The 12,581-nt window shown below is 35.0% G+C and overlaps 1 protein-coding gene across 1 annotated transcript in view; it reads right to left on the reverse strand.

Annotated features, from left to right (window-relative positions):
* LOC143660036 (uncharacterized) overlaps window positions 1-12,581 on the reverse strand; it is a 45,489-nt gene that overhangs the window by 9,439 nt on the left and 23,469 nt on the right.

The raw sequence follows: 12,581 nt of genomic DNA on the forward strand, positions 1-12,581 counted from the left end.
GGGATATGGTCTGTAAAATTTTTTTCTGTTTGTTATATTTTTCTGTTGTCTTTTTATCACTTTTTCTGAATTGATGCTAATGTGCTGAGAAATTATGATGATGAATATGCAACTATGTGATGATATTGTGAATTGCTGAGTGTATGTGTTGGGAATGTTTGTTTCTTGTAATTTTTTTAATTAATAAAAATTTTTTTAAAATACTCCCTTTATCCAGTGTATGGACAGATGAGTAAGAAAATAAATACAAAAAGTAAATAACAGGGGGGATAGGGCGGTATGGGATGTTTGGGGTGTTCTTTTTCACTTTTTCTTTTATTCTTATTCTTATTTTTATTGTTTGTGGAGTAATGAAAATGTTCAAAACTTGACAGTGATGATGAATGCACAACCATATGATCATATTGTGAACCATTCATTGTATACTTTGGATGATTATATTGTATAAGACTATACCAATAAAATTGCATTAAAAAAAGCCCTAAAAACTCAAGAAGAAAGGTAGCAATTATTTTACAACTACCCTCCTGCTTATGCCCACAATCATCTGCACTGTTGATTTTCACCCTCTATTACATCCCTCCATAATCTTACCTAGCTTAAATTCCACAAGCCATCATTGTAACTATTGTCATGCATTCACCTCCCCAACCATGGTTAAATCCAATTCTGCCTATTGTTCTTTTCCACTGCAAAACTCAAAGACCTTCAGCATTTCCCTGCAAACCCTACTATATTTTTCATTCCCCCACTCTCAGAGAAAAATTTTTCCCACCTCTCCCCTCCAAAAACCTCAAAACCATCTTATGGCTGATCTTTCAATGACTATTTCATTGAGAAAAAAAATCCTAGGAATAAGAGAATTTCCTCAGCCATTCAATCAAGTTAAATCAACCTATAAATATACTCCTATAAACTGCTTATCCTGATAACAAAATGCTCCTGAACAAAACCAATACCTCAACTGGGCATTAGAGTACTTTTTCTTACAGATGCTTCTGTAATTCCTACCCCATGCCTTTTCTCATAAGTATACAAAGACATTCTTAATATAATGTGTTAATACACACACAACTTCCTAGATTCAGGACTTCCTATAGCTACCACCCATTTTATTATCCCCTATACTACAAAATTTCAGACAAAAGTTATCAGTCCCCACCAACTCATACATTGTTTCACTTCCTACTTTTTTGTTAGTTTATTATGGAAAACTTTAAATTTATCAAAGTAGAAAAGAATCCAATGTAACAATCACTCAGCTTCAATAATTTTCAACTTATGGACAACCTTTTAAATCCATTCCCTTCTCACAACAACCTTCCCAGATTACTGTGAAGCAAATTCCAGGCACTGATTAATTTTCACTGTAAATATTTCAGCATGAATCTTAGAAAAAAAAAAAGGACATTTGTGCAAAAGCATAATATAACTAAGAACAAATACTATAAGACCAAATATCTTGTTAATCTTCATATTTCCCCAGTTGTCTAATTATAAATGTGTATTATTCAGTTTGTTTGAATCAGGATTCATGAGGTCTATACATAAGACTGGTTGATATCTCTCAGATCTCTTTTATTCTACAGACTTCATATTTAAAGGTAAAAGATCTCAAATTCAAAATAATCCAATTCAATTTTCAGGACTACAGGGTTTCTATTTAACATTATAGATGCTTGTTTCTGTATTTCCTTTTTTCCATACTAAAAGTTCCTCTTCTCAAAAACTCTAGAGGATTATTCACTTATTTTATTTCACTCTATATATGCAACATTCTCAATAAAAATATCGATACTACAATCACTAATATGGCTGCCAAAAGCAATTTAAGATTTCTGTGTGTGTGTTCCTTTAATCCTTATATTTAATTTTGTTTTATAATTGTCTTGTATATTTACATAATTTTCAATTTAAATCTACAAAACAAAGATATCCTCTCCACTCTACTCCTTTCCCTCACCCCTACAGGTAACGATTCTTGAAACTTTTTATAGTATCATTCCTGTTTTAGATAAATAGCAGCATTTTATAATCCATGTTTTGGCCTCAGTTCTATAATATTGTTTTATGATAATAAACATTCAAACATAAATGGTTTTCACAAAAGTTTTATTCTCTACTATTTAGTATATATCTTCGTGCTGGTTTAGAACTATTTTGTACCCCTAGAAAAGTCATGTTTTAATCCTGATTCAACCTTGTGGGGCCAGACCTATTGTTTAGGGTGGGAAACTTTAATTGGATTGTTTTCATGGAGATATGACACACCCAATTGTGGGTATGGCCTTTTGCTTAGCTGAAATATGACTCCACCCATTCAAGGTACATCTTGATTTGTTTACTAGTGTCCTTTGAAAGGGGAAACATTTTGGAGAAACCTCAAATTCAGACACTTGAAGAACAGTTGCTTCAGAATTCCACACATCTCTAGGCTCTAGAGATGCCTAGAGATGTGTGGAATTCTGACAGAGAGAGCAGATGACTAAACAGGGATGTTTGGAGCCCAATAAACATCACCATGAGCCTTCCCATGAGATGCTAAGCAAGCCAGAACCCAGAGTTGTATCCAGAAAGAGCTAAGTGAAGACCTACATACGCTTAGCGAAGAAATCACTAACATAAGAAGCTGGAAGCAATGAAAGTCAGAACAAGGACCAGTAGATGCCAGCCAAGTGTCTTCCCATGTGACAGACATTAGCTTTTCTTTGGAGTTAAGGCATCTTTATCTGGATGCCTCAGTTCAGACATTTCTATGACCTTAGAACTGTAAACTAGTAATTTGATAAATTCATTTTATAAAAGCCATACCATTTCTGATATATTGCATTTTGGCAGCTTTAGCACACCGATACAATCTTTTCATATTTATGGAATTTTTTATTTTTGATCCAATGGTTATCTTTATCCCCAATCATTATACAGTATCTGTTGTACTCTCTTTGTTTTCGCTGGCTAAAGATTGGTTCCCTACTGGGAGAAAGATTGAAAGTAACCCTTACCTTCTTTTCCTCCTCCCATTCCCATGCCTTGGTATCTCATCTGAGGTAATTATACCCTTTTTATATATACATAAGACAATTTGCAAGTTTGTACTTTTTATATATCTCCACTTTTCTTACAACACTTTTTGAATAATTATACTATATCTACATATGTCTACTCTATCTAGCAATACATACTAATGCCCTTTCCCTTCAAATAATCATTTGATATTAGAAATATAGGTTATTATATATTTAATGCTAACCACCAGTCCTAAAACTGATGTCTCTCTATTTTGGTTTTCTGAAGTTCATTTTCTCATGAATTCATCAAGAAGGTAAGAGGGAAGGGAGGATTAATAGACTTTACATCCAACCAAGTTAGATGTAAAATTCTTAGCTCAAAATTTATTTCCTTGCATAACTTTGTGCTAGTTTTAGGTTGTTATGTACCCCAGAAAAGCTATGTTCTTTATCCTAAACCAATACCCTTTATGGGGGCAGGTCTACTGCTTAGGATAGGGCCTTTTTGATTGTTTCCATAGAAATGTGACCCACCCAACTGGGGTGTGACCTTTTGATTAAATGGTTTCCATGGAGATGGGTCTCTGTCCACTTTATTGGAGTATTTTAAGAGAGAACCATTTTGGAAAAACCTCAGAGTTGACACAAACAGAAATGTTTGGAGATGCAGAAAGAAAATGCCCCCAAGAAAACTGCTTGAAACCAGAAGCCAGAAGGGAAATCCAGCAGACATTGCCATTTGCCTTCCCATGTGACAGAGGAACCCCAAATACCATCCGCCTTTTCTTCAAAGTCAAGGTATATTTTTCTAGCTGCCTTACTTTGTACATTTTTATGGACTTAGAACTGTAAATTTGTAATTTAATAAATCTCCTTTACAAAAGACAACCCATTTCTGGTAAATTATATTCTGACAGTTTTAGCAAACTAAAACAAACATAATATTAGAATATATACTATCTTCTGAGAGAAAGCTTTGCTGTGGAAAGGAAAACTTGATTTTCTTTTCCTTATAAGTGATTTGGTCTTTGACATGGGCACATGGTGTACTCTTTCAAAACATACTTTCTAATCATTTGTTCTCATTTTGGTAAAGTTTCCTTGAATAATTTTGGTAATTTTTCTGTTTCCCACTGAACATTTGCTGGAAATCTTAAAAAAGACAGATGGATCATCATTGCCCATCTTCTACATCTATCACTTTCCCACTAATCCTTTTTTTTTTCATTTTGAAGCATTTCCTCCTTTCCACCTTCTACTTCTCTTAAAGTATTATCTCTTGCATATATTCACTTTTGTTTTCCTTCTCTTGTAGTCTTCACTTCTGAAATGACTTTTAATTTTATTTCTAATTCTTTCCTGAGTTTCATTACCTTTCTTTTCAACTTTTCATATTCTTCAACTATCTCATATCTGAGTTTTTAAATTCTGCTATGCTATTGTTCTTTCACAGCTTCTACCATATTCTGAAATTTCTAGCTTCTTTTGAAACACTATGCTATAGTTTATACATGTGACTTGATGGTGTGTCTTTCATCATCTATAGGAATGTTTCATTCCTTGAGATTCTTTCATCTTACAGTAAATTTTGTAGATTGTTTGATCATAGTTTTTTCTATCCCTTTGCTTTTTATTTTTTGAATTTTAAATTAATCTTCAGCAAAACTTTGTTGTTCAGAGTTCTATGAATATACATACAGATTTGTGTAACCACATTCAGGATACAGAATAGTTCAATCACCCCAGAAAACTCCCTTCTATTATCCCTTTGTAGTAGCAAACTACCCACATTCCCTGGAAAACACTGATCTGCTCCTCATCTCTGTATTATTTTTATTTCCAGGATGTTATATAAATGTAATCACATAGCATGTGCTGTAGTTTGCTAGCTGCCGAAAAGCAATATAACAGAAACGGATGGCTTTTAAAAAGGGGAATTTAATAAGTTGCAAGTTTACAATTCTAAGGCCATGAAAATGTCCCAATTAAACCAAGTCTATAAAAATGTCCAAATTAAAGCACTAACAAGAGGTTACCTTCACTCAAGAAAGGCTGATGAAGTTCAGGGTTCCTCTCTCAACTGGAAAGGCAAATGGCAAACATGGCAATGTCTACTAGTTTTCTCTCCAGGTTTCTTTCATGAAGCTCCCCTGGGGACGTTTTCCTTCTTCATCTCCAAAGATCTCTGGCTCTGTGGGCTTTCAAGGTTCTCATGGCTCTGCCATTCTCTTGGGATCCCAAGTCTTTTCCAAAATCCTTCCTCTTTTAAAGGATTCCAGCAAACTAATCAAGACCCACCTGGAAAGGATGGCCTCACATCTCCCTCTAATCCAAGGTTAGCACCCACAAGTGGGTGAGTCACATCTCTGTGGAGATAACTGGTTGCTCTCACAAGATTGAGTCAGGATTAAAACATGGCTTTTGTAGGGCACATAATCCTTTCAGGCCACCACAGCATGTAACGTTTTAAGATTTTATTTTTCTACATTGAGCAAAATGCCCTTCAGATCTGTGCAAGTTGCTTCATGTATTGATAGCTCATTTCTTTTTATTGCTAAGTAGTATTCCATTGTACAGATGTATCAGTCACTTGATAAAGCACATTTGGGCTGTTTCCAGATTGGGGTAATCATGAAAAGAGCTGCTCTATGTGTGTATGTGTGTATGTGTGTGTGTGTGTGTGTATGTATGTTAGATTTTTGTATGAACTAAGTTTCCACTTCTCCAGAGTAAATACCCAGGAGTGGGATTGCTGAATCATACATAACTTCATAGGAAATTGCCAAACTCTTTTCCAAAGTGGCTGTACCATTTTGCATTCCCTCCAACAATGTATTAGTTCCAGCTGCTCAATATCCTCTTCAGTACCTGGTATTGCCAGTACATTTCATTTTAGTCATTCTAATACGTGTGTAATGGCATATCATCATGGTTTTAATTTGCATTTTCCTAATGGTTATCAATTTTGAACTTTTCATGTATTTATTTGCACCAGTATATCCTCTTTAGTGAAATATCTGTTGAAGTCTTTTGACTTCAAGTTTTCTTCTTTGACTCATATATTATTCAGAAATGTGCTATTAATTTCCAGGTGTTTGGAGACTTTCCTCTTATCTTTTTGCTATTGATTTCTAGTTTAATTTCATTATGGTCAAAGAACATACAATGTACGATTTCAATTCTTTTAAATTTATGATCCAGGTTATGGTCAATTTTGGTCAATCAATTCCAAGTACACTTGAGAAGAATATGAATTCTAATATTGTTAGGTGGACTATACCATAAATGTCTATTATATTCAGTTGGTTGATAGAGTTGTTCATTTCTATATCATAGCTGATTTTCTGACTACTAGTTCTATCAATAACTTAAAGAGGCATTTTAAAGTCTCCATTAATAATTGTGGATTATTTATTTCTCTTTTCACATATTTTGAAGCTCCATTGTTAAGTATATACACATTTAAGATAGTTACATTTACTCAGTGAAATGACATTCTTATTATATAATGTCCCTTTTTATCCCTGGTATTCTGAAGTCTTTGAGTGATATTGACATAGCCACTTTAGCTTTCTTTTTATTAGTTTTCATGGTATACCTATACCATCCTTTTATTTTTAATCTACCTATAATGAAGTGAATTTCTTGTATTCAGCAATTACAGACACATTTTGATCCATTTTGTCAATCTTTGTATCTTACCTGGTGTGTTTAGAGCATTTATATTTAATGTAATAACTCTTATGTTTGGATTCAGGTCTATTCTATTATTTGTTTTCTATTTATTTCCTCTGATTTTAAATCTCTTGCTTCCTCTTCCTTGAAACTTTTCATCATTCCATTTTAATTCTCTTGTTCCTTTTTAATTGAAATGAGTGTTATTCTACTTTTAGGAGAATGGTTTAGGCCAGGATAGCTTTTATAGCTTTATGGCATTAGAGCTCCCTCTTCTATAGTTTTCTATGAAGTAGTCAAAGCTGGAGTGTTCCTTTGTTGCTTAGATGTGGCCTCTCTCTCTCTCTCTCTATGCCAACTCAGCAGGTGAACTCACTGCCCTCCCCCACTACAAGGGACATGACTCCCAGGGGTGTAAATCTCCCTGGTAATGTGGGACAAAACTCCCAGGATGAGCCAGGACCTGGCATCACAGGATTGAGAAAGCTTTCTTGATTAAAAGGGGGAAGAGAGAAATGAGACAAAATAAAGTTTCAGTGGCTCATAGATTTCAAACAGAATCAAGAGGTTATCCTGGCTATCCCATTGTTCACTATTTCTCCAAAATTCTCTTCCATTTTTTAAAAAGACATTTCAATCAGGATTCTGCCTCATGACTCGACTGAAAGCCTTCTTTCCAAGATCACCAAAGACCTTCATTTTGCTACTTCATTGCCTCTCATTTCTTATTATAGTTCTACCATGTATGTGTGACTCCTTATTCAATATACAGTATATTTTAACAATACTTTACCATTATGTAAATAATTTCATACCATGGTATTCCATGACTGCTTTTTATGTTCAAACTGATACATTAGTTATAATTCATTCATTTCATGACATTATAGTTTTGTGTACCATACAAATAAAAAAAGATTGTAATCTCATGGTTTATTCTTCTTTTGTGCTGTTGGTGGACATTTGAATTACTTTCAGAATTTTGCAAACATGGATGCTACTACCATTCTTAATCACCTCTCCCATTTCAACTTCCCCAATAAATCAAAGCAAGTAAACCCCTAATGTTACTGTTGAGCTTGAAAGTAAGAGATATCCTCATAGGCAAAAACAAAATAAATATGCGAAACAGAAAGGGGGAACTGAAACTGGAATGGCAAACAAACCTGGAAACAGACTATCATGGGGGGAAATTCCAACAATAGAAACAGAGTTTTGTGGAGTAATATCCATGTGAAAAGACAGAAGATTAGACCTCAAAGCCACACTCATAATTAAAGGGTAGACTAGGAAAAAAAGTGTCCTGAAAGATAAGGAAGCTGATAAGTAAATTTGGTTTCCATGGCTTCACATTCTTCTCTCCCTCACCTTACCGCCCCTTCCTCTCTGCACCTGTCCCCTCAAAAAAAGATTCCCATGGGAATTAATAACTAAGGTCTATTATAACAAAGAATTGGGGTTAAAAGTTACACTATCACTTTGGTTAGGGATTCCTCAAGCTAAGAAATTAATTAAAGAGTAGCCCTAGTTCCTGACAGAAACAAATAAATAACCTATAGAGTAATGCTTCCTCAGTTCAGATGCTTTAAAATCATCAACCAATTAGAAATTCACAATGAAAAGTAACCAATGTAAGCATTCATAGAAAAAAACAAAAGACTTAGGGGGGCCAAGATGGCAGCTTACTGAGGTGTGGGATTTAGCTCACCCTCCAGAGCAGCTAGTAAATAGTATAGAACAACTGCTGGGGCCACATCAGTGAGCGGACACACAGCGTACCCCAGTCTGGACAAGGTAGACTGGCTGCAAGCCCACCCAGAACCGTGAGTTCCCCAAGCTGCAGAGCCGGTGCCCCTCCCCCACAGGCTGCTTCAGATAGAAAAGAGACTTTACCAGCAGCAGGGGCTGAGCACAACCATGCTCCAATTGTGGAATTAATTAACAAATTCTGACTACTAAAAATAGGCCCCCAGCTGAGCTGAACCTTGAGTAAAAGCTGAGGTTGCTGGGTATTGCCCAGGCACAGAGGGAGCAGGTCTGACAGAAAAAGAAAAAAGAAAAAAAAAAAAAAACAGAGGTTTTTTTTTTTATTCAGATAGCATGTAATATTTGAAAGGGTCTGGGCCCTGAAGGAAAGGAGGGGGCACATAGGACCTGGAGATACATACAGCAACATACTAACTTAAGCTCTTGATTGGCAAACCTGAGCAACAGGTGTCCTGTTCTGAAAAGGATTTTTCTTTTTCTTTTTTTGTGGCTGTGTTTCTACAGCTTGACTGCTCTCTGGATACAGCCACAGGGCTTCGCAGGCTCCAACTGTCCCAGGTGTGGGCAGAATTAAGCTTGTTTAAGAGTTTGTCTGAAGTCTGTGCCTTCCACAGGAGATGGGTGGGGCCAGCTCAGGTGGATTCCCTCCCTCAAGGAATTCAGATCCCAAGAACTGGAAAATTGAAGCAATTAAAGCCAGCCTAAAACCTCTTCTCTGTCTCAACCATGCTACTAGCAGGGAGAGTCTGCTGAAATTAAAGGTACCACATCACCTCATGCTGGTGGGACAGGCAGGCAGAAAAGCACCACATACTGGGCAGGATAGGAAAAACACAGAGCCCAGAGGCTTCATAGGAAAGCCTTTTAACCTGCAGGGTCTCACCCTCAGGGAAAATTGACTCAAGTGACTCTTTCCTCTTGAGAGGAGGCCAGTTTGGTCTGGGAAAATCTGACTGGGGTCTATAATACCTAAGTAGACCCTCCTAAGGGGGAAAAAAGGCATTATACAGGCAGGGCAAGAAAGAAGAAAACAAGAACTGAAAAACTCTGATCTGTTAAACAAAACCTAAAGAATAAGTTGAACTGAATGTCAAAGAACAGACAGACACAAAGTCATCCAGCAAGAAAATCCTAGGTAAAAAAAATAGAGCTGTGTTCCAATAGCCATATTTCTTGAAGATGATCGTATAATGATATAGCATTTGCGATGTGAATGTGTGATTGTGAAAACCTTGTGTCTGATGCTCCTTTTATCTACCTTATGGACAGATGAGTAAAACACATGGATTAAAAATAAATAATAGGGGGACAAATGTTAAAATAAATTTAGTAGATTGAAATGCTGGTGTTCAGTGTGGGGGAGGGGGTGTATGGTATGTATGAATTTTTTCTTTTTTCATTTTATTTCTTTTTCTGGATTGATGCAAATGTTCTCAGAGGTGACTGTGGTGATATATTTACAACTATATGTTGATATTATGAGTTACTGTTTATGTGCCGAGAATGGAAAGATCATATGGTAAGAATGTTCGTGTTTGTATGTTGTTATGCTTAAAAGAATAAATTTTTTAAAAAGCCATTAAAAAATGACTTAGATCACTAATTTATTGAGAAAAATAAAATTCACTGTTGTCTGAAGTATATATATTTTTAAAAGATCAAGTAAAAAAAGTGGGAAAGTACTCCAGTAGTAACAAGTGCACCATGTATCTCTTGATTTCCAATAACATTTTCCAATACAAAGGAAGCTAAGTAAAGAGTTGCCTCATAATCCAGCAATCCTGCTACTCGGGATATACCCAGAAGATCTGAAAGCAGGGACGTGAAAAGACATTTGCACATCGATGTACACAGTGGCATTATTCACAATTCTCAAAAGATGGAAACAACCCAAGTGTCTAACAATAGATAAATGGATAAACAAAATGTGATAAATACATATGACAGAATATTATTTAGCAGTAAAAAGGAAGTCCTGAAGCACGTGACAACATAGATGAACCCTGAGTACCTTAAGTGAAATAAGTCAGACACAAAAGGACAAATATTGTACTATCTCACTAATATGAACTAATTACAATATGTAAACTCATAGACATAAAATATAAAATATAGGTTACCAGACTATAAAATGAGGCTGAAGAATGGGGAGTGGTTGCTTAATATGTGCAGAATATTTAACTAGATTAAACTTAAACATTTGGAAATGGGCAGAAATGACAGAAGCATGTTAATTAACAGTGCTGAATGGTGTATGAAAACAGTGGGAAGGGGAAGTTTAAAGTCATGTATATCACCAGAAGTTGGAGGTTAAAAACATGAGAATGTTTAATGTAGTGAATCATGCAGTGAACAGCGTCAATGATGATCTATACGAATATAAGAAAGTTCTTTCATGTACTAGAACAAATGTTTGACATTATTACAAATAAAGGGGTACATGGGGGCGGGAAGTACCAGTAATTGTATACTAAATTACTTATACTTAAGATGGTTTGTATGGTGTATGATTATATCAAAATAAAACCACACTTAAAAAAAACATGAGATACCATTTCACACCCATTACAATGACTGCTATTAAAAAAATGGAAAATTACAAATGTTGGAAAGGATGCTGAGAAATAGATTATTCATTCATTGCTGATTCCAATGTAAAATGGTATAGATGCTGTAAAGGACAGTTTGGTGGTTCCTCGGAAAGTTAAGTATAGAAGTATCACATGACCTGGCAAACCCAAAAGAAGTTAAAGCAGGAACTCAGACAGATAGTCACACACCAATGTTGATAGCAGCATTATTCATAATTTTCAAAAAGATGGAAGCAACCCAAGTTTCCATCAACCTATGAATTAGATACACTAAATATGCAACAACATGGATTAACCTTGAAGACATCATGTTGCATGAAATATGCCAGTCACAGAGGGACAAATATTGTATGATCTCACTGATATAAAATTATCAAAATAAGCAAATTCATAGTCAGAATCTAGAATAAAGGTTACCAGAGGATGAAATGGGATAGGGAATGGGAAGTTAAGGCTTACAATGCACAGGGTTCCTGTTTGGAATGATGGAAGTGTTTTGGTAATGGATGTGATGATGATAGCATGACATGTGAATGTAATCAACAGCACTGAAACATATATCTGAATGTGGTTAAAATGGGAAATTTTAGGTTGTATATATTGTAACAAAAAAATTTTGTTTAAATCTATGGAACTGCATTACACAGTGAACCTTAAGTTAAACCATGGATTATAGTTATAATTATAAAATTGTGCTTTCATCGGTTGTAAATGTTTCACACTAGTAGAAGGTGTTGGTAGTGGGGAGGTATATGGGGATCCTGTATTTTATGCATGATTTTTCTGTAAACCCACAACTTAATAAAGAAAATAAAAAAGAGAGACAATAACAATAAAATGTAATACCTGATCATGGACAAGAACTAATAATGCAGGAGAAAAAGCCCAAAAGAACATTATTTGGATATATTTTTTAAAAAGGAATTTAGACTGTAAGCTTTATAACACTGTTAAATTGCTTGGACTTGATAACTACTTAAGGTGGTCACATAAGTGAATGTTGTTCTTCGGAAATAAACATGGAAGAATTAAGTCTTCCAGGAGGATGATGTATACAAGCCAATCTCAAAGACAGACAGACAGATAAGATGGATAAATAGATATACAGAATGATACACTAAGTGTGGCAAAATGTTAAAAATTGGTGGATTTGGATATCTGGGTGGGGATTATGTTGGGGTTCTCTCTATGGGTTTTGCATTATTTTTGCAATTGTCCTGTAAGTTTGAAATTATTTAAAAAAAAAAAGATGCAATGAGCGCTCAGTATGACTTTTGTGATTCTCCTGCCAAAGATGTATTATCTAGTCATGAAAAACCATCAGACAAATCCAAATTCAGGGATGTCTAAAAATAACTGGCCCATTATCTTTAGAAGCATGAAGATCATATAAAACAAAGTCCTGAAGCAAACAACAATATGGATGAACCTTAAGGACATTATGATGAGTGAAGTAAGTCAGATATAAAATGATAAATATTGTATGATCTCATTAATATGAGCTATTATAGTAAGTAAACAGAGTTAAAATCTAGAATAT

The sequence above is a fragment of the Tamandua tetradactyla genome, chromosome 16, assembly GCF_023851605.1.
Source record: "Tamandua tetradactyla isolate mTamTet1 chromosome 16, mTamTet1.pri, whole genome shotgun sequence".
Taxonomy (NCBI): domain Eukaryota; kingdom Metazoa; phylum Chordata; class Mammalia; order Pilosa; family Myrmecophagidae; genus Tamandua; species Tamandua tetradactyla.